Raw genomic sequence first — 18307 nt, 5'->3', positions numbered from 1 at the left:
CATAGAATGAGAACAAGGCCAGAAATCCAAGGTGAGGCCAACAGGAAGGGGACAACTCAGGTGGATGCGGCCACCCCCACTAGTGGGAAGTCACTGGGAGTCCTTGCTGAGGGTGGTCTGGGTTGACATACTCAGGTTAGGACAATCTGAGTTTGATTTAATCCTGTGAAAGTTCTGAGACAGGAAATGCCCTGGGAGATAAACTCCTTCCACCTGCTGTGGACCTCAGTCCTCCAGCCATGACATGGTCATTATTATCTTGAAATCCCAGCAGCTGTGATTATCCACACTAAGCTTACCTCCTTTGTAAAGGGGAGGACATATGAGGCGGGCACGCAGGCCACTGCACATTCCCGAGGGTATGTAAACAGTTTACAATTGTTGGGATTTTCCTTTGTTCATGCAGCTATCCTTAGGTTTCTCATGTTCTTGTAGGTATCCCCGCAACCATGATCCTGAAAGTAACCCCAATTAAATTCAGTGGCTCACTGAGCTTGACTTGTGAGAAATTGTTTCTTTGGCCTGTTGGTGCCCTGTCTGGAGTAGAAAGACTCATATCATGCCTCCCACGAAAAGTCATACAAAACCACCTTTATGTTGGAGGAGAAAAGAGAGGGAAGATTCCTGCCATCAGACACAAGACTGGTATGCTTTTGAATAGAGGACCCCTAGGTGTAAACAGCAAACTTGTCTTCTGTTGTCTGCACCCCTGAGATTGAGGGAAGGGTGGCATCAGGTGATGAGATACATCTGCTCAGACTTCTAGAACAGAGCACAGGTGAGAGAGGCTTTGGACAATCAAATGGATGCATTCACACATACCATATTTATGCAAGAAATACTCAGATCTCTATGGAAAAAATTGAATCCTTTAGTTGGAAGACTGAGGGTTTTTTTTTTTTTTTTGAGTGCTGGGGAGTTATTTTTGGTACTAATGACATTGCTAACAACCTGTTGCAAATTCATGTCCCTTACCCTAACCCTGACTCTAACCCTGAATCATGAAGTCCCCAGGGTTTTGGACTGTAGAATTTGTCCATTATTAAGGGGTTATGCAGAATCTCAAGCCTGTGGGTTTGGCTGAATCTCAATCCTGGGGGTTATGCTGAATCTCAATCTTGGGGTTTTGCTGAATCTCAAACCTGGGGGTTTTGCTGTATCTCCATTTTAGGGTTTTGCTAAATCTCAATCCCGGGGGTTTTGCTGAATCTCAATCCCGGGGATTTCGCTGAATCTCAATCCTGGGGATTTTGCTGAATCTCAATCCCAGGGGTTTTGCTGAATCTCAATCCTGGGGGTTTTGCTGAATCTCAATCCCAGGGGTTTCACTGAATCTCAATCCCGGGGGTTTTGCTGAATCTCAATCCTGGGGGTTTTGCTGAATCTCAATCCCGGGGGTTTTGCTGAATCTCAATCCTGGGGGTTATGCTATATCTCAAGCCTGGGGGTTTCGCTGAATCTCAATCCTGGGGCTTTCGCTGAATCTATCTCAAGCCTGGGGTTTTGCTGTATCTCAAGCCTGGCTCCTTGGCAGATTTGTCTGGAGAGCTTGTTCAAGTGCAGGTGCTCAGTATCACCCTGAAGAGCCTAGCATGCATGTCTGGCTATCTTAAGCTCCTGCATCTTTTTTGTACAAGCCTTGGGACACCCTAGCATGCAGCATGCTGGCCAGTGGCCACGTATGTTCTGTTATGGAGGCTCTCAAACCTGCATGTCCAATACTTCTGTCATGATGACTGAAGTCTGTTGGTGAGCATTCCTTCCTGGACTGCTTCTCTCCTTTGTAAATTGTGATGGACAGTCAAGTCAATGCAATGTACTTGAGTTTAAAATGTAAATTAATAATTCTGCTCAACAAGCCAATTTATCAATTCTACAACAGAACGAATATTTTCATAAAGTCAGCAGCCTTTGATGTGATGTATGAACCTTCATTGTTCTGTACCCTTGTTCAATAACTATTCCTGGCAAGATTCATATTGGATCAATGTAGCACCGAATGTCCCTCAGGCACTAACTCAACCCTGTGGCTAAAGGTCATCAGGCCCCAGGGATAAATTATCAGAAAGAACCAACATGTTCAAGAAAGAGTAATTAATGAGAGAGTTTGGAGTTATATTTATTGATTTTGTTGGTGTGAAAACAATCAGAGCCTAGTAATATGATTGCCAATTACATATATAGTTTAACAAATGACATAATTTTATACCTGTTTATGGCTGAATGAAACTCAATTTTGTGTGTATATATACCATATTTTCATTATTCATTCATCTGTCAGTGGACACTTGGGTTGATTTTATAAATTTGCTATTGTGAGTAGGGCTGAGAGAAGCTTGCAGATTTCTCAGCTCCATGCTGCCTTAAAGCACATGTTTTCTGTTGTTTGTGGACTTTAGAATTCTTTACAGGTACAGAAAACCATACATAACATGAAAGCAGAAGAAAGACTAGGGGAAGGAAGGAGACTTGGAAAGGGGGACTAAGGAGAAGAAACAGGACTGGCTGATTATGGTCAAGGCACATCATAAAGTTGAAAGAAATTGTCCATATGAAACCCAGTACTATGCACAGTGAATGTATGCCAATAAATATCAGTGACATAGAGACAGAGAAGGGAAAGAGAGAGGGAAGGAACATGCCAGGGCCTTTAGCCACTGCAAACAAACTCCAGATTTGTGTGTCATTCTGTGCATCTGGCTTTACATGGGGACTGGAGAACTGAACCTGGTCTTTAGGCTTGTAAGCAAGCACCTTAACCTCTGGGTTATGTCCCCTGCCCACATCAGTGTTTCTGGAAAAGGATTACTTAAGATTTGTGTTTGTGTGCTTGCTTTATCAGCACATACACTAAAATTGAGATAATGCAGAGATTAGCATGGCCCCTGCGCAACGATGGCCCACAAATTCATGAGGCATTCCATAGTTTTAAATGTGGAGCACAAGAGAGGGCCTGAGGTCACACCCCAAGGAGTGCAGACTCCTAGTCCAGCCTGCAAGCAAGAGAAAGAGGACAAAGAGGAGAAGAAAGATGCAGCTGAGCAAACCAAGAAGTCAACATCGAATCCCATTGCAAAAGAGTTCAACTCTAGGTCTTTTCCTCGGCCAAAGACTTCTGTAGCCCCAACTTCTCCTTGTCCTCAAGCACAACCTAGCCCATCTGTGGTGGGACATCAACATCCAACTCCAGTTTATACTCAACCTGTCTGTTTTATAGCAAATGTGAGGTATCCACTCCCAGTGAGCCCAGGAGTGCAACCTTTATGCCCCATACTGATGGTGCCTATGCCAGTGAACCAAGCCAAGACATATAGAGCAGGGCATGGTGGCACATGCCTTTAATTCCAGTGCTTAGAGGTAGGAGGATTGCTGTGTGTTTGAGGCTGGCCTGGGCTACAGACTCAGTTCCAAGTTAGCCTGAGCTAGTTTGAGTCCTTACCTTGCTGTTCTTACCACTGCGACGGCAGCCAAGTCATGTGAGCTCCTGGGCTCGGTGTGGGACTGAGCACCAAGCTGGAGACAAGACCTCAGGCACCCTCCCGTCCTGTCCTCAACCCCAGTAGAAAGGCGAATTGATTGTCAGATACCAAAGTGGCAAACTTCCCAGAGATGAAAATGCATCCTTTAATTTAAGAGACGGCCCCTGATGGGACAATGGGACTCTGCTTTGCCATGCAGAGAGCTTCCTGTCTTCTCTGGCACTTTCTTGTTTTTCCTTCTCTTTTGTCCTTTGATGGAGCCTGTTGCAGTCAGGTTCGCATTGCTGGTAGAAATCACCCAACTAAGAGCAGCTTCTGGGAAAAAGAGGTTTATTTTGGTTATAGGCTTGAGGGGAAGCTCCACGATGGCAGGGGAAAACGATTGCATGAGCAGAGGGTGGACATTACCCACAGGCCAACATAAGGTGGACCATAGCAACAGATGAGTATTCCAAACACTGGCTTGGGGACACTGGCTATAATACCCATAAGCCCACCTCCAACAATACTGTGTCTCCAGAAGGCTTTAATTTTCAATTGCCATCAGCTGGGGAGACTAGCATTCAGAATACCTAAATTTATGGGGGACGCCTGAATCAAAGTACCACATTCTGCCCCTGGCCCCCATAAACTGATAGCCATCCATGTTGTAAAATGCAATGCATTCAGTCCATCTTTTAAAGTCCCTATATATATATTTTTTATCAATTCCAATGATGTTCATACATCTCCTTAATCCAAGGTCTTTTAACTGAGCCATAATACCAAAAAGTCCCCAAACAACCCATAATGACACAGAATAAACATTCACACTGCAAAAGATGGCATTGGGCATAGCAAAGAAACATCCAGCCAATACAAGATTTAAAACAAACAGGACAAACATCAAACTCTGTAAGTCCAAGTCCAACAAGTCTAGCCTCTGACAAATCTCCAAGTCCGATAATTCTAACCAGCAATAAGCCTCTGGCATTCCAATTCCACCCCTCCAGCTAGGCTACTCACAGGCCTGGAAAACTTCATCAGAGCTGGCAGCTTTCCTTAGCAGCCATTGCGTGGTCCCAGCATCTCCACTGGGTCTCCACTCCAGTCCGTAGTTCATCCTCATGGCCTCACAGGGTCTCCATGCAGGCATCCAGCAAACCTGCTTCACACTGCCCATGGCCATTTCCCAAACACAAGACCATGTTGCAAACTCAATAACCCTCTTTATCCCACATTTCCTATACTTTACAATACCAGGTAGTGTGTCAATTTGTTAATCCAGAGGGGAATAAAGCAGACTTTGAAGAACAGGACACTCCTTGAGCACTCAGCCCCTTCAAAAGAGTCGACATTCTTCATGTTGCCCCGGTGCAGGTCAGCTGGCCCAATCTGAAAGATTGTAATCTCTCAAACAATTTTCAGGTGAATGGGCAGCAATATAGGTCCAAAGATTTCATTTTTTTCTGTGCCATATCCCTGTGCTCACACCAGTTCATTTCTACACAAAGCAACCCTGCACAACTTCTCAGGACACGGGCATAAGAGCAAGATTCTCACATAAACTACTAGCCCAGTCCAGGCAAAGCTCTTTCTCATCCTCATAAGCCAAACTTCACAGTCCATAGTTCTTACTGCATTCAGGTCTTTCAACTCTGACCAGAATAGTCCATCAAGCTGTACTTACAGCACTGCAAGGCGTCTCTTAGGCCAAGGTTTCAAATCCTTCTACATTCTTCTTGAAAATCAGCTCCAAAAGGCCAAAGCCACACAGTCAGGTGTCTAGCAGCAATCCCACTCCTCGGTACCACTTTATTGTTGCAGTCCGGTTCACATTGCTGGTAGAAATCACCCAACCAAGAGCAGCTTCTGGGAAAAAGAAGTTTATTTTGGATTCTAGGCTCTAGGGGGAGCTCCACAATGGCAGGGGAAAAGGATGGCATGAGCAAAGGGTGGACATCACCCCCTGGTCAATATAAGGTGGACAATAGCAACAGGAGAGTGTGCAGACACTGGCATGGGGGAACTGGCTTTAACACCCATGAGCCCGGCCCCAACAATACACTGCTTCCAGGAGGCGTTAATTCCCAAGTCTCCATCAGCTGGGAACCCAGCATTCAGAACACCTGAGTTTATGGGGACACCTGAATCAAACCACCACAGAGCCCATGATATCCCCTAACACTGAGTTTTCGTGCCTCTCCGGAAAGGGTGATAAGATGACAACTTCTCTTCTGTCAACGACGGCCACTCTGGCTGTATTCTTGTACATGGCGATGTCTGAGGGACCTTGGGTTAGCTTCATTACGGAGCGTACTATTCTCATATTTATCCAGTAAGGTGTAGGCTCTAAGCTGCTCCATGTTGAAAGGGAATTAAACTGAGTGACAGAAGTGAATATGGGGTGAACTAGGTGAGGTGTGGCTTTAGCGAGCTCTGCATTTGGAGAGGCTATGGCTGGACTCCAGTGACCTTGAAAGCCATGGTGAACGCCTTGAACTTGATGGAGGGGGGATATTAAGTTAGACCCACTCTGGGAAGAAACGAGCCTGATGGCAGTTTGCAGGAGTGCCATCCAGATCAGACATGTGAGAGGGCAGCGAGGCCGGGCTGGGCAGCAGTGGGCAGCCATTGCCTTGGCTTCCAGAAGTCTCAGCCACTCCATGGACTCTGACACTGGGTGGACCTGTGTGGGGGTCCCATTGCTGTTTTCCCATGGTGGTCACTCAGAGTGGGGCTGACGTGGCCTTCAGCAGTGTGATCTGGGGTGAAGGCACTGCCTTCATTTGGGCTGACCCTTAAGGAATGGTAGCTGGAGGGAGAGATAAATCCTTCTGTCCTGGGATAAGCTGGGGCCCATCTCAGTGTTCATTATGGAGAACACTGTGGTTTCCAGAACAGCCTTCTGTCAGGGGAAATGGCTGTCTGCAAGGGGTTAGGAGCCTTTGACAGAAGAATGGAAAGAGCCCTTAAAGCTATGGGGTAGGGGGACACAGGAACTCCCTGAAGGAAAGAGTGGTATTGACATGGTCAGGGTGAGAACTCATGACCTTGGCCCCCATGCATTTTGCCCCTGACAGGAGCTGCAGCAACGTCTAAGCTATTGCTATTGCTCTGCATTTCCAAGTCCACTGCTGTTGGGTGCCTTGTCCCACCACCATTGTGCGGGGCGTCAGCATTTTCATGATGCTTGTATAAGCATGTACTTCCCAGAGCAAATGAGCCATCTCGAATATTGTGAGATCTGTAATTCAATATCATATGAGCTTGTAGAATAATTGGATTTAAAAAAACAAGTATCCAGGAGTTTGGGAGCACAGCCTGTCACACAAATAACCTGCCCTGTTCCCTTCCCTTGTGATGTAACCACTGCTGCGAAAACCTCAGCTAAGGTGAGCCCCAGCAAAAAAGCCACACACTGGGCTGGAGAGATGGCTTAGCGGTTAAGTGCTTGCCTGTGAAGCCTAAGGACCCCAGTTCGAGGCTCAGTTCCCCAGGTCCCACGTTAGCCAGATGCACAAGGGGGCACATGTGTCTGGAGTTCGTTTGCAGAGGCTGGAAGCCCTGGCGTGCCCATTCTCTCTCTCTCCCTCTATCTGTCTTTCTCTCTGTGTCTGTCGCTCTCAAATAAATAAATTAATTAATTTAAAAAAAAAAAGCCACACACACCTGCACTCTTCCAAAGTCTTAACGTCCTAAGAATGCTTTCCCTGCTCATTAATAAGGGGTTCACCAACCCCTCCTCCCAACTCTGGATAAACTCATTCAGTTAAGTGAGAACACAAGGGGAGAAACTACGTGAGTGCAATTGTTTTGCCGTTCTGTTGCCCTATTACATAGATGAAGACAGAAGTATTCATGTGTCAGGAACATACACATGGCTTTGGATCTTTGATTTCTACACTCAAATGGGGGCTCACCAAACTCCTTGGAATCAAGTCTTCAGTTCATGCCCTGAGATCGAAGAGAGAGGAAATTGCTGGGGAAAGTGGAACCATGGGTGTCAATCAGCTGCGGGGCCACTCTGAGGTCGGGAGGGGCCTTGGGCCTACAGAGTCCCTTACTGCACAGCAAGGAGAAGGATCGTAGTCTGAGATGCCCGTCGTCTTGTCTAAACTGAGTCGGGTTCTTGACCTCTTTTTCAAAAAATTTAAAAGTACACACAAAAAAATAAAGCAGCCAGAAGTTTTACAGCTTATTTCAGAGCAAAGCAAAGTTAGAAGGACTCAGCGCGAGGGCGCAGGGAGCTTGCCAAGAGGAGGGCTTGGGCTTGAGGGCAGAGCGCGGCCCCTCAGGGCGGCCTTTGAGGCTGGTTGCTGGGGTGGGATTTGGATAGATTTCCGTTTTCAGTGGCAGACCTGGTATAAATAAGCCTTGTCACTGTGAAGCTCCTTGCCCATGATGCATCCAACTTCAATCAGAGTCATGTCAATGATGCGATGGAATAAAACAGTAAAGAAGGGATGTTCCCTAAAAGTTCTCTGCGAGTACACCTCTTATCTCACTCATGGGCCGCAGCCTGGTCTCAGGAGGCTGTGTCATGACAGGAAAGCCACAGGGTTGCTAGGTAGGAGCCGCCTATCGTGCTGTCTGGAGGAAGCTGTCGTGCCGCTCTGAGCAGGGGAGGCCCGGCTCGATGGGACATGCACAGCTCCAACAAGCGGAGTCCTGGCTGCTGAGCAACCTCTGCTTCCTGCCTCTCCCAGGGGTGCAGCGGGCTGCTCAGAGGAGGATCTCATCCCTGTTCATAACACGGGGTTCTGGCCTTCTTGGAGTGGCAGCATGCCCCCTCAGTACCACTGCACGATGAGAGCTGAAGTGGCTCCTTGCTGCAAGCTGTGCCCTTCACGGGGTGAGGGCTGGAGGGTGTTCCCATCATGCTTGGAGCCCACCTCATATCTCCCATTCCTCCACTCTTGATCTCTGACCCTCTACCCACTTCCTGTCTCCCCGATGGTTAGTCCATAAGCAACACAACCTGTCCCTCATTTTCTGGTGTGTACCAATTTAGTTTGCAGATGGGTCAATGCACCAGGTGGTGAGCCCCATCATGTTCAGAAAGCTGTGGGCTCTGTGCCATTCTCATCCCTCTTGAAAACCTTGCCCACTTGGACTATCCCTACCTCACACTTCGACGGCAAGAGTAGAGCATTTCTCTGTAGTGTCTCCATCTTTTCAGAAGACAAAACCAAACCTGAAAGAATTCAGCAACAGAAATATCCTAAGAGTAAAGTTGACATGTAGCCTGTGTACAGAATGGGGCACTTTAAAGCCATTGATTGCCAAACGTGTAATGATCAATGTGACTTAGGCACATACTGGTAACGTGACGGTAATGATGAAGTCAGTTGTACTATGGTGGCACTTCAGGACTTGATATTTATGGCTTTCGTTTCTCACATGTAGCCCTCAGGGTCCATATGGGTTTCACTGAATAGTGGCTTTGCATTGTCAGCCTGCGCCTAGGCTCTAGTGAGGGGACACTCTGGCAGAGAGGAAGCCAGAGAGATCTGTGGCAGAGATTCCATCAGCCACCCACCTTGTTGTTTTCTGTTCTCAAATGTTTACAGACTGGTGCTCAGTGATCAATCCCATTTCTCTATAAAATGTGATCCCCAGTGAATATTGATGGTGGATGCCGCGAGTGGAAATAAAAAGAGAATGAAACAATCAAAGAAGCAATGACTCTTAGAAAATTTAACCCAACTCTCAGAGGTACAGAATGCCAAGATCAATAACAACTCAACAGTGTGACGTGACTCAGGCTGCCAGGCGTGCCTTGTGTAAAGTACAGGCAGGTTCAGAAACGTCTGTGTTCTGGGTGCTACAAAGACTGAGCTGGGTGTGGTGGCGCATGCCTTTACTCCCAGCACTCGGGAGGCAGAGGCAGGAGGATAGCCTTGAGACTACATAGTGAATTCCAGGTCAGCCTAGGCTCGAGTGAGACCCTACCTTGAACCTCCCCCATCTCTGCAAAAATGTTCAAATGAAGAGGAGCTCAGCTAAATCTGTAAACTGGTTAACTTCAGGTCTAGAGATTTACGGAAAACCAGGTCCCCCATATATGAAACATGGGTGAACTGAAGGAGTCCGCTGTGTAGGCTACCCTGTGAGCTGAGGTGATCGAGTGAACCAGGAGAACTCCTGGAGGTGTCTGAAAGACAAGCTCTAGCACCCAGGAGCCACCCCGGCAAGGAGGACAGAGGGCCTCCAACCCAACTGCTCTTTATTTTGGGACAATGAAGCCTGGTCACGCACGACAGAGGAGCTGCTTGTTAAGGAAGTCCTAAGTATCGGGGAGAGAGGGAAACATTTCTGATTGGTTTCTTAAGTCTATTTTGTCAGAATGCTATTTATGAATTTGGGGACTGTGAATTATGTTTAAGGATAAGAGCTCATTTAATATTCATGTGCGATTTATCCATGGTTAATTTGTCTGTGACTTTTCTGTAGAACTCATGAAAATGCATGAGCAAGGGCATAGAAGAATGAAGGGGAAGTGAGGACGGGAGCAGGAGGAGAGATGGGGCTGGGGAGATGGCTCAGAGGGTCAAGTGCTTGCCACACAGCCACGAGGACCCGAGTTCAGATCCTCAGCCCCTACATTTTCAAAAGTCTGCTACACCGGAAGTCCCAGCACAGGGAGGCAGAGGCAAGAGGATCGCTAGGACTTCCTGTCTACTAGTCTAGCTTACTCGGTAGGGTCTGGGTGCAGCGAGAGACCCTGACTCAGAAAATAAGGTGGACAGCAACTGAGGAAGATGCCTGACCCTTTTCCTTAGCAGCTGCTGGGATAGAGAAGCATACCTTGCCCCTTGCTGGACAGGGGTGTCTTGATATGCCTAGCTCACTGGGCATACAGCCCTTCACCACCGTAGCAAGAGCCAACAACTGGCAAGAGCAGATGCCCCTGGATATCTAGATGTAACATGTTACACGGAACATTGGATATTTTGTGATTCTGGCAGCGTTTGGAAGTACCGCCGGGATTAACTGCTTTGAACTTGTGTTCAGACTACCCGTGTATTTCCTTTTCCTTTCAACTGTTGTCCTGGAAACCTTTGAAGTAAACAGAAGGGAAGTGAACCATGCCTGGCTCTCAGCCTCAGAGACCCTCTCTTCTAAGGGATCAGGGAGGGGGTCTTCATGGCATCTGAACTGTTCACAGACCTTCAGTTGCAGCTACAGAAATGTCCTTGGGAAGTGTTCTGAAGAAAATCACATGATGCATGCTACATTCCTGGTTTCCTCTCTGCAATGATTCTGTGACAGTAAATGTGTTTAAAACTCCATCGCAGCCAGGCGTGGTGGCGCACATCTTTAATCCCAGCACTTAGGAGGCAGAGGCAGGAGGATCACCATGAGTTCAAGGCCATCCTGAGACTCTATAGTGAATTCCATGTCAGCCTGGACTATAGTAAGACCCTACCTTGAATATCAAAAAAACAACAACAAAAAAAAAAAAAACAAAAAAAACACACCTCCATTGCAAAGGTGAACCACAGGCAAAGTGCTGCTGTTTGGAATTTTTATTAGCTGTGTAAACAAGTTCACATTTCAGATGAAATTTCTACCGAAACACTAATGGGCCCATACTGATTCTGACATGTGGGACTGCTGCTGCTTTGCATTGGATAAAAATGCGTTATTCACTCAATCTCCTCCATGGCTCTGAAACTGAACAGTGTTTCTGTGGCCAGCCCTGGGTAAAAAGTACCTTGACAACTGAGATGTGCTCATCTGGCCTGAGCAGAATGGAAATCTTCATCACACCTCATCATCTTCCCTCTTCCTATAGGGGGCACTGTTGCCTTCACCTGCTTTTTATAGACACATGTGGGGTTTTTTTGGGGGGGGTTCCAACTGCATACATTCACTGTTATTGTCATGCAGATAATCTTGTGGGAGAATCTAGTCTGAGTTGGAAATATGCCTAAATTTGGGCTTGTGTTAGGCTTGTTTCACTGAGGAAACAAAATACCTATGCAAAATAACTTAAAGGTGGACACGTTAATTTTGGCTTATGATTTCAGAGCTCTCACTGCACCACAGCCTCAGGCTCTGTTGACTCTGGGCCTGTGGGAGTGCTGGAAAGACGTCATGGCAGCAGGAGTACTGGCAGAGGCTGTTCACATCATGGCTGACAGGAGGAAGAGAGCTCCAGAAACAGCAAGGGATCAGGGGATCTGTACCCTGCAGGGAACATGTCCTGTGAGCTACTTTTTCCTACCAGGCTCTATCTCCCAAAGGTTCTAGCATGTCCTAAAATAGTGTCACGAGCTGGGACCTTAAGCATCTACACATGAGCCTGGGGTTACACTCTCACCATGACAGGGCTGGTAGACGTGTTAAGTCACATTGTTCAAAGGAAGAGTAGAAAGTTTTAGTCAAAGCAAGGAGTGAATTTAGGCGCTGTGGACTGAGTTCCACGGTGTATGGGGCCAAATAACAACAGCATCTCCTAAGGACTAGGAGATGAGGTTCGGAATCCAGGACAAGCTGTCAGGAGAGTGAGAGACCGGAATTATGGTTAAAGCCACAGACTTCAGAGTAAATATGAGTCTAAGACTGCAAACTTCCAAATCAGGTCTGAACTTAGTATTCAAGTGCTCACCAAATGGCTGGCTTTCTCCTCTTGATTTCCCTCACTCTTGTTCTGAAGGCAAGCCATCAATTCTATTTCCTGTGCCCCGTAGTCTAGCCCGGCACCTTGCTGAGGTGAGACCTCGCTGCAGCCTCATGGCCACTTCAGGGTCAGAGCTGTCAGCTGTCCCCGTCCTCCCCAGTACATGATAGGTATGCTGTCTCCACTGGGCCCACAGTTCTGGGTGTTCTAACTTGTCTAAGCATGCATTTGAGCACGGGTCTGAGTGACAGATCATGCTGGGCGTGTCATCAAATACAACCTATGTGCTGATGTACATTGGTGTGTAGCTCCTGTGACCCTCTCAACACACACATACATAGAGTGTGAAAGACACAGAGATTTTTAAGGACTCACTGTTTTATTTTGACATATTGTGCTGTGGTATTAATGGAAAAAATGTCTCCCATTTTCTTGCAAAGAGGTAACCCGTGCCCAGAAAGACAAAACATTGTATGTTCTCACTCATGGGTGGATCCTAACTTTTTTTTTGAGGCAAGCCCAATGGGTTCCATTTTTTATATGCATCGCGCACACACACACACACACAGAATTGGCATGCCAGGGCCTTCAGCCACTGCCATCAAACTCCATATTCATGGGCCCCTGTAGGTCCAGGGCTGGCCGTGGTTCCCGTGAAGGTGTCAAGACAACCATGGTGAGCGTGTGAAAGACTTCACTTTCCGGAGACAGTCTCTGTGAACAGCTCGGTTTAATCAATAGGGAAATGGGTTAATAAGCAGTTGAGGGTCCTAAGGGGATTGGATGTACAAGGTTGCTTGCTGATGCCTAATTAGCACATGGGGACATATATTCCAGCACGTAAGCAATGGTAGGGTACAGGGGGATGGGCTGTGCAAAGGTGCTGCCTGATACCATATAAGGAGTTTCCTAGGCAACTGGCCAAAAGTCACAGGGTTATGGGCAAAGCCTAAGTCTTATCTGAATGTCCAGGTATCCCATAGTTGGAGAGGGAGTGGCCTTACTTCCTGCCAATCTTGGGGTCTGAGATTTTGTCTGGGGGTCCCGGCTCATTGTGACTCCCAAGAATAGGGGGAGGATCCTAGCTCACAGCAACCCCCAAGAATTGGGGGAGGCGCTCCCCTGCTGGTCTGGCCCCCGAGATATGATCGGAGGTTCAGGCTGCTGCAACCTCTCCATAGCCTGGGGCCTTCATGTCAGACAGCTTAGGTTTGCTTTAACCCAGGGCCTTTCCTAAGCCCAATAGGCCCCCTTGTGCAAATGTGCAATCTTTCATGCTTCTGTCCCTGTGCATCTGGGTTATGTGGGACCTGGAGAGTCCAACATGAGTCCTTAGGCTTTGAAGGCCAGCGCCTTAACTCCTAAGCCATCTCTCCAGCCCTGGACCATCACTTTTAATGCTTTCTCAAATAAATATTTTTATGGGTATGTAGAGATGGCTTAGCAGTTAAGGCGCTGGCCTGCAAAGCCAAAGGACCCAGGTTCAACTCCCAGGATCCACGTAAACCAGTTGCACAAGGTGGCACATGCATCTGGAGTTTGTTTGCAGTGGCTGGAGACCCTGAGGCACCAATTTTCTCTCTGCCTCTTTCTCCCTCTCTTTCTCAAATAAATAAGTAAAATATTTTTTAAAATACGTATTTTTATTTATTTGTAGGGATAGGGGAGAGAGAGGAGAAAGAGAGAATATGGGTTAACCAGGGCCTCTTGCTACTGTGAACTAACTCCAGATGTGTGTGCCACTTTCTACGTTCGGCTTTAGGTGGGTACTGGGGAATCAAACCCAGGTCATCAGGCTTGGCAAGCAAGTGCCTTAACCTCTGAGCCATCTCTCCTGCCCCTAATGTTTTAAAATAAGTAAATAAGGAGATGTGAGAGTGAGGATGGACTGTGAATGGAGTTAGGAGATCAGGAGGGGGAGCAAGGGATGATGAGAAAGGGGGAGGGGAGGACTAAAGGAAGCATGTAGTAAGAAAGAGGAAAGGAAGCTATGGTGCACAAGAGGGAAGGGATGGAGGGAAAGAGGAGGGAAGGGGAAAAGTGTCGCAAAATTTGTTAGAAAAATACAATAATGAAACGATTTAAAAATATTTAATTGTTTATTTATTACAGAGAGAAAGAGTGAGAAGGAGAGAGAGGGAAAGAGAATGGGCACACTAGGGCCTCTAGCTACTGCAAATGAACTCCAGGTGCATGCGCCACCATGTGCGTCTGGCTTACATGGGACCTGGTGAATTGAACCTGGGTCTTAGGCTTCACGGGCAAGCACCTTAACTGCTAAGCCATCTCTCTGGCCCTGAAACCACTTTTTTATGTTAATTATGAATAATAAATAAATAAATATCCCCCATAGGCTTATGTGTTTGAACACTTGGTCCACAGCTAAGGGCACTTTGGGGAAAGTTGTGAAACCTTTGGGAGGAGGATTCCTGCTGGAGGAAGCGAGGCAGTAGAGGCAGGCAGGCCTAGAGCTTCCACAGCTCAGCGTCACTTCCTGTTCTCCTTCTGCCTCCAGGTCACGGAAACAATGTGACCAGCTTCGCCTCTTGTTCCTGCTGCCATGCCTTTGCCACCATGATGAAAACTTGGAACTGTAAGCCAGATGAAACCATTTCCTTCCTTAAATTGCATCCTGTCAGATAGTGTGTCCTAGCAATGAATAGAGTAACTAATACCTATTGGAGTAAACACGTATTATTCACAAGCACACCATCGGCCCAGCAGCTGCGGGGGAGGTTGAGCACAGTCTGTAGAGGAGAGGCCAGCCGGGAGCTACGGGTGAGGCCGTGACCCCCCGGGAGCTGCGGGTGAGGCCGTGATCCCTGGTCTGCCAGCGGGTGGATCAGCAGGCTGGGCTCCCAGGCCGGACTTTCACGTGACATTTGTGAAGCAGAAGTTTTTCTTTCCCAGGAGCCCTTGTTTTCTGCTTATGAGGCCATCCATACAGGGGACAAGCTGTGCTTATAGTCCACTGGGTGGAAACACGGACCACATCTATAAAACACCTGCACAACAATCTTCAGATGAGCATTTGACCAACGTCCATAGACCACCTCACCATCACACTGGGTCCACTGCCAGATCCCTCTTGAGGCACTGTTCCTCCCACTACTGAAAGCTCCTGCGTGCCCCTGGGAGAGGGAGCAAGATCCTTTTTGACAAAGACTCCTAGGTCTGCTCTGCATTTCCATTCTGGTCCCCTCCTCTGTCCCCACCAAAGGTCTGAGGTTTCCACCATTTGATCTCTCATTACTCCCCTCAGGCCACCCTCCCCTACCAGCCTTGCAAGCGCTAGGAAGCTTTGTACTTCGTTAGTATTTTTTTTTTTCCCTGAGAACTCAATTTTCTTATTTTATTTATTTTAGACAGAGAGCAAGGGAAAGAGAGAGAGAATTGGGGCACCAGGGCCTCAGCCACTGAAATCGAATTCCAGATGCTTGCACCACCTAGTGGGCATGTGGAACTTGTGCTTGCCTCACCTTTGTGAGGCTTACGTGGCTTTGTGGCTTACGTGGGATTTTGAGAGTTGAACATGGGTCCTTAAGCTTCACAGGCAAGCACCTTAACCACTAAGCCATCTCTCCAGCACTGGAATTTAATTTTCTAAGCAGTCATGTTAGTTCCCCTGAGTCCTTTTCTTAAGATACTCAAAATCTAATGGTTGGCTGTTTTTATTCCTTTGGTTAGTTTTGATTCCAGGGGTGATGTCTCTGCAAAACACCGTACATGACAATCAGGGAAAAACTCTGTTCAGTTCCCCTTGTCCTAGAGTCCTCCAGTGGATGCCTGAAACTGGGGACAGTACTGCATCCTGGAGCTTAATGTTGTTATGTCTTTTGTTAGCACTCATGACTCTCTCAAAACAAAATAGGTAAATAAATAAAATTGGAAAAAAGTTAGCATGAAGGATTGGGCTGGGGTTGTATGGTGGACAAAATAATCCTGAAAGAGAACCAAAGTCATGCTGAAGAACCTGGGCAGCTCTCCTTGTGGCCTGCTGTGCTCTGCAGGACAGATGCCATATTTAAGTGCTGAGGGCAGCTCTATGTGCCTTATATCTGGTGGAGAATAAGACCCGAGAGGCCCGGAGTGTGTCTGCAGGACCCAGAGTGTCTCCGCGTCCAGGTGAGAGGCTGTGACCGTCCTTTGAAGTGTTCTTCTGCACCCAGGGAGCTCATTCTGCCAAGAAGACACAGCTCTCCTGCTTTCTCTTCCCCCTTTATTTATTCAACTCACTCCTGCTTCATCCTGGGGCATTTAAATAATTTTGCTGTGTTTTCTTTGGTCTTGTCACAATCCAAAACTTTGCAAGTCAACCACCATCCTTCCTGGGGTTTCAGCCACTGCCGCTGGTCTTATGACCACGTGGGGATTCCCAGAGGCTCTAGACAAACTTTCTCATGTAAAAGATATTTCATTAGAAATCAGCGGTCTGCCATAGCCTACCACAGAGATACCAACACATCCATGTCTGCTGTGCATTCCTCCCAGCAGCCAGGAAATGGAATTAGTGTAGATGTCCATCAACAGAAGAATGGGTAATGAAAATGTGGTACATATGCACACTGGGATTTTATTCAGCTGTAAAGAAAATTGAAATTATGAACTTGACAGGAAAAAATGGATGGCTGTAGAAAGTATCATGCTAAGCGATCCTCCTACCTCTGCCTCCTGAGTGCTGGAATTAAAGTCGTGCACCACCAACTCCTGGCCACATTGCTTTTGAATGTAAAAATGTGGGGTGGGGAGATGTTAAGTGGGGAGCATGTCACTGCACATGCATGAGGGCCCGAGGTGGGATCCCCAGAACTCATGTAACATGCCTACTGTGGCACTGTGCGCCTGCAATCCCAGTTCTGGGACATCTGAGGGCTTTCTGGTTATGTTGTCTAGTCGAATCAGTGAGCTCCGGGCTCAGTGTCTCAAAAAGTCAGGTGGGGAGTGATCAAGTGAGTCACCTGACATTGGCTTCTGGTCTCCACAAGTATACACACATTTGCACACACACACGCATATGAACATGCATATGCATACACTACCCCCCCCACATACCCACACTTGCACACACACATATATGAACATGTACATGCACACACACTACACACACACACACAAATAATGAAATGACTTAAACGGGGTGATAAGTTTACAGAGGACATGGCTCTGCTCAAGGGTCACCTATGTGTGGGCAACTCTAGAGCTGGGAGAGGATGTGGCCTGCCCTGGACAGGAGGCCTGTCCTCAGGGGCCTCTGCACCCAGTATACCCCCGTGGTTACCAGAGCTGTGAGGGACAGGTTCATCTGGGGCTTTCCAGGAGCAGCTGTGGTGTGAGGCCCGCATCTCAGGCCTCTGTTGGGGGTGGGGAGAGGAGGCAGAAGGAGAATCAAAGGAAGGAAGCCCCTGGTCGGTCTGCAAGCGAACTTCCCCGTCCCTCCCTCCTGGCTGTCAGTCACGGGCACGAGCCTCCCTTAGCGGGTCATGACTGCATAAAAGCAATTTGTTTACTTCGGTGGTTAAACTTCATATTCCCCTTAGTGCTCTGGGCCTCTCTGAGGTTGACAGTCTATTGATTTGAATTGTAGGCTTCATTTGTTTGGGAACCTTTTGTTCTGAGCCAATACATAGTATTTCTGAGACCCCAAGGAGAGCGCAGGGAGGAGGGGGAGGACGGCGAGGAGGAGGAGGAGGAGGAGCCTTGGTGCCAGGTGGCTGGGCTGCTTGTGCGTGGAGCGAGGGCTCTCTGGTGCTGGTAGAACACAGGGACCTAGCCATGGCTCGGAACCACGGCCCGCAGAGGCCAAGCCCTGTGCCCTGCTGGACTGCTTATCTGGCATGCGAGGTCAGAACAGCAAGTTCCTCATTTCTCCTCTTTGCCAAGAGCCCTGAGTCCTGTGGCATCAGAGTGTTAGATACACGAAATATGTTTCTCCTGCAGGGCCCAGACGGACACACTGGTCTGTACACATAAGACAAGCCAAGCCACTCCGTAGGTTTCCTTCCTTTTTCTTTAGTCATGAGTGTGTGTGTGTGTGTGTGTGTACGCGTGTGCCACAGCAGGCTTGTGGAGGTCAGAGGACAACCTTGGCTGTTGGTCTTAACTTTTACCTTGGCAGAGACTGGGTCTTGCTGGCCCTGTGTGCACCAGGCTGTCTGTGATCCTCTGGGGCATCTCCTCTCTCTGCCTCCCGCATTCTCCCCACATGAGGTCTGGGATTTCA

At 47.8% G+C, this 18307-nt stretch overlaps 1 non-coding gene across 1 annotated transcript; it reads left to right on the top strand.

Moving 5' to 3' along the window:
- Positions 1-2826: 2826 nt before the first annotated feature.
- LOC123464216 lies at positions 2827-2930 on the top strand. The gene has a single exon (XR_006639453.1). It is a non-coding gene; the product is annotated as a U6 spliceosomal RNA (small nuclear RNA).
- The last annotated feature ends 15377 nt before the right edge of the window (positions 2931-18307 follow it).

Source organism: Jaculus jaculus, chromosome 10 (assembly GCF_020740685.1).
Source record: "Jaculus jaculus isolate mJacJac1 chromosome 10, mJacJac1.mat.Y.cur, whole genome shotgun sequence".
Taxonomy (NCBI): Eukaryota; Metazoa; Chordata; class Mammalia; order Rodentia; family Dipodidae; genus Jaculus; species Jaculus jaculus.
The sequence above is the reverse complement of the archived record's forward strand: the minus strand, read 5'-3'. Positions and strand labels throughout refer to the sequence as shown.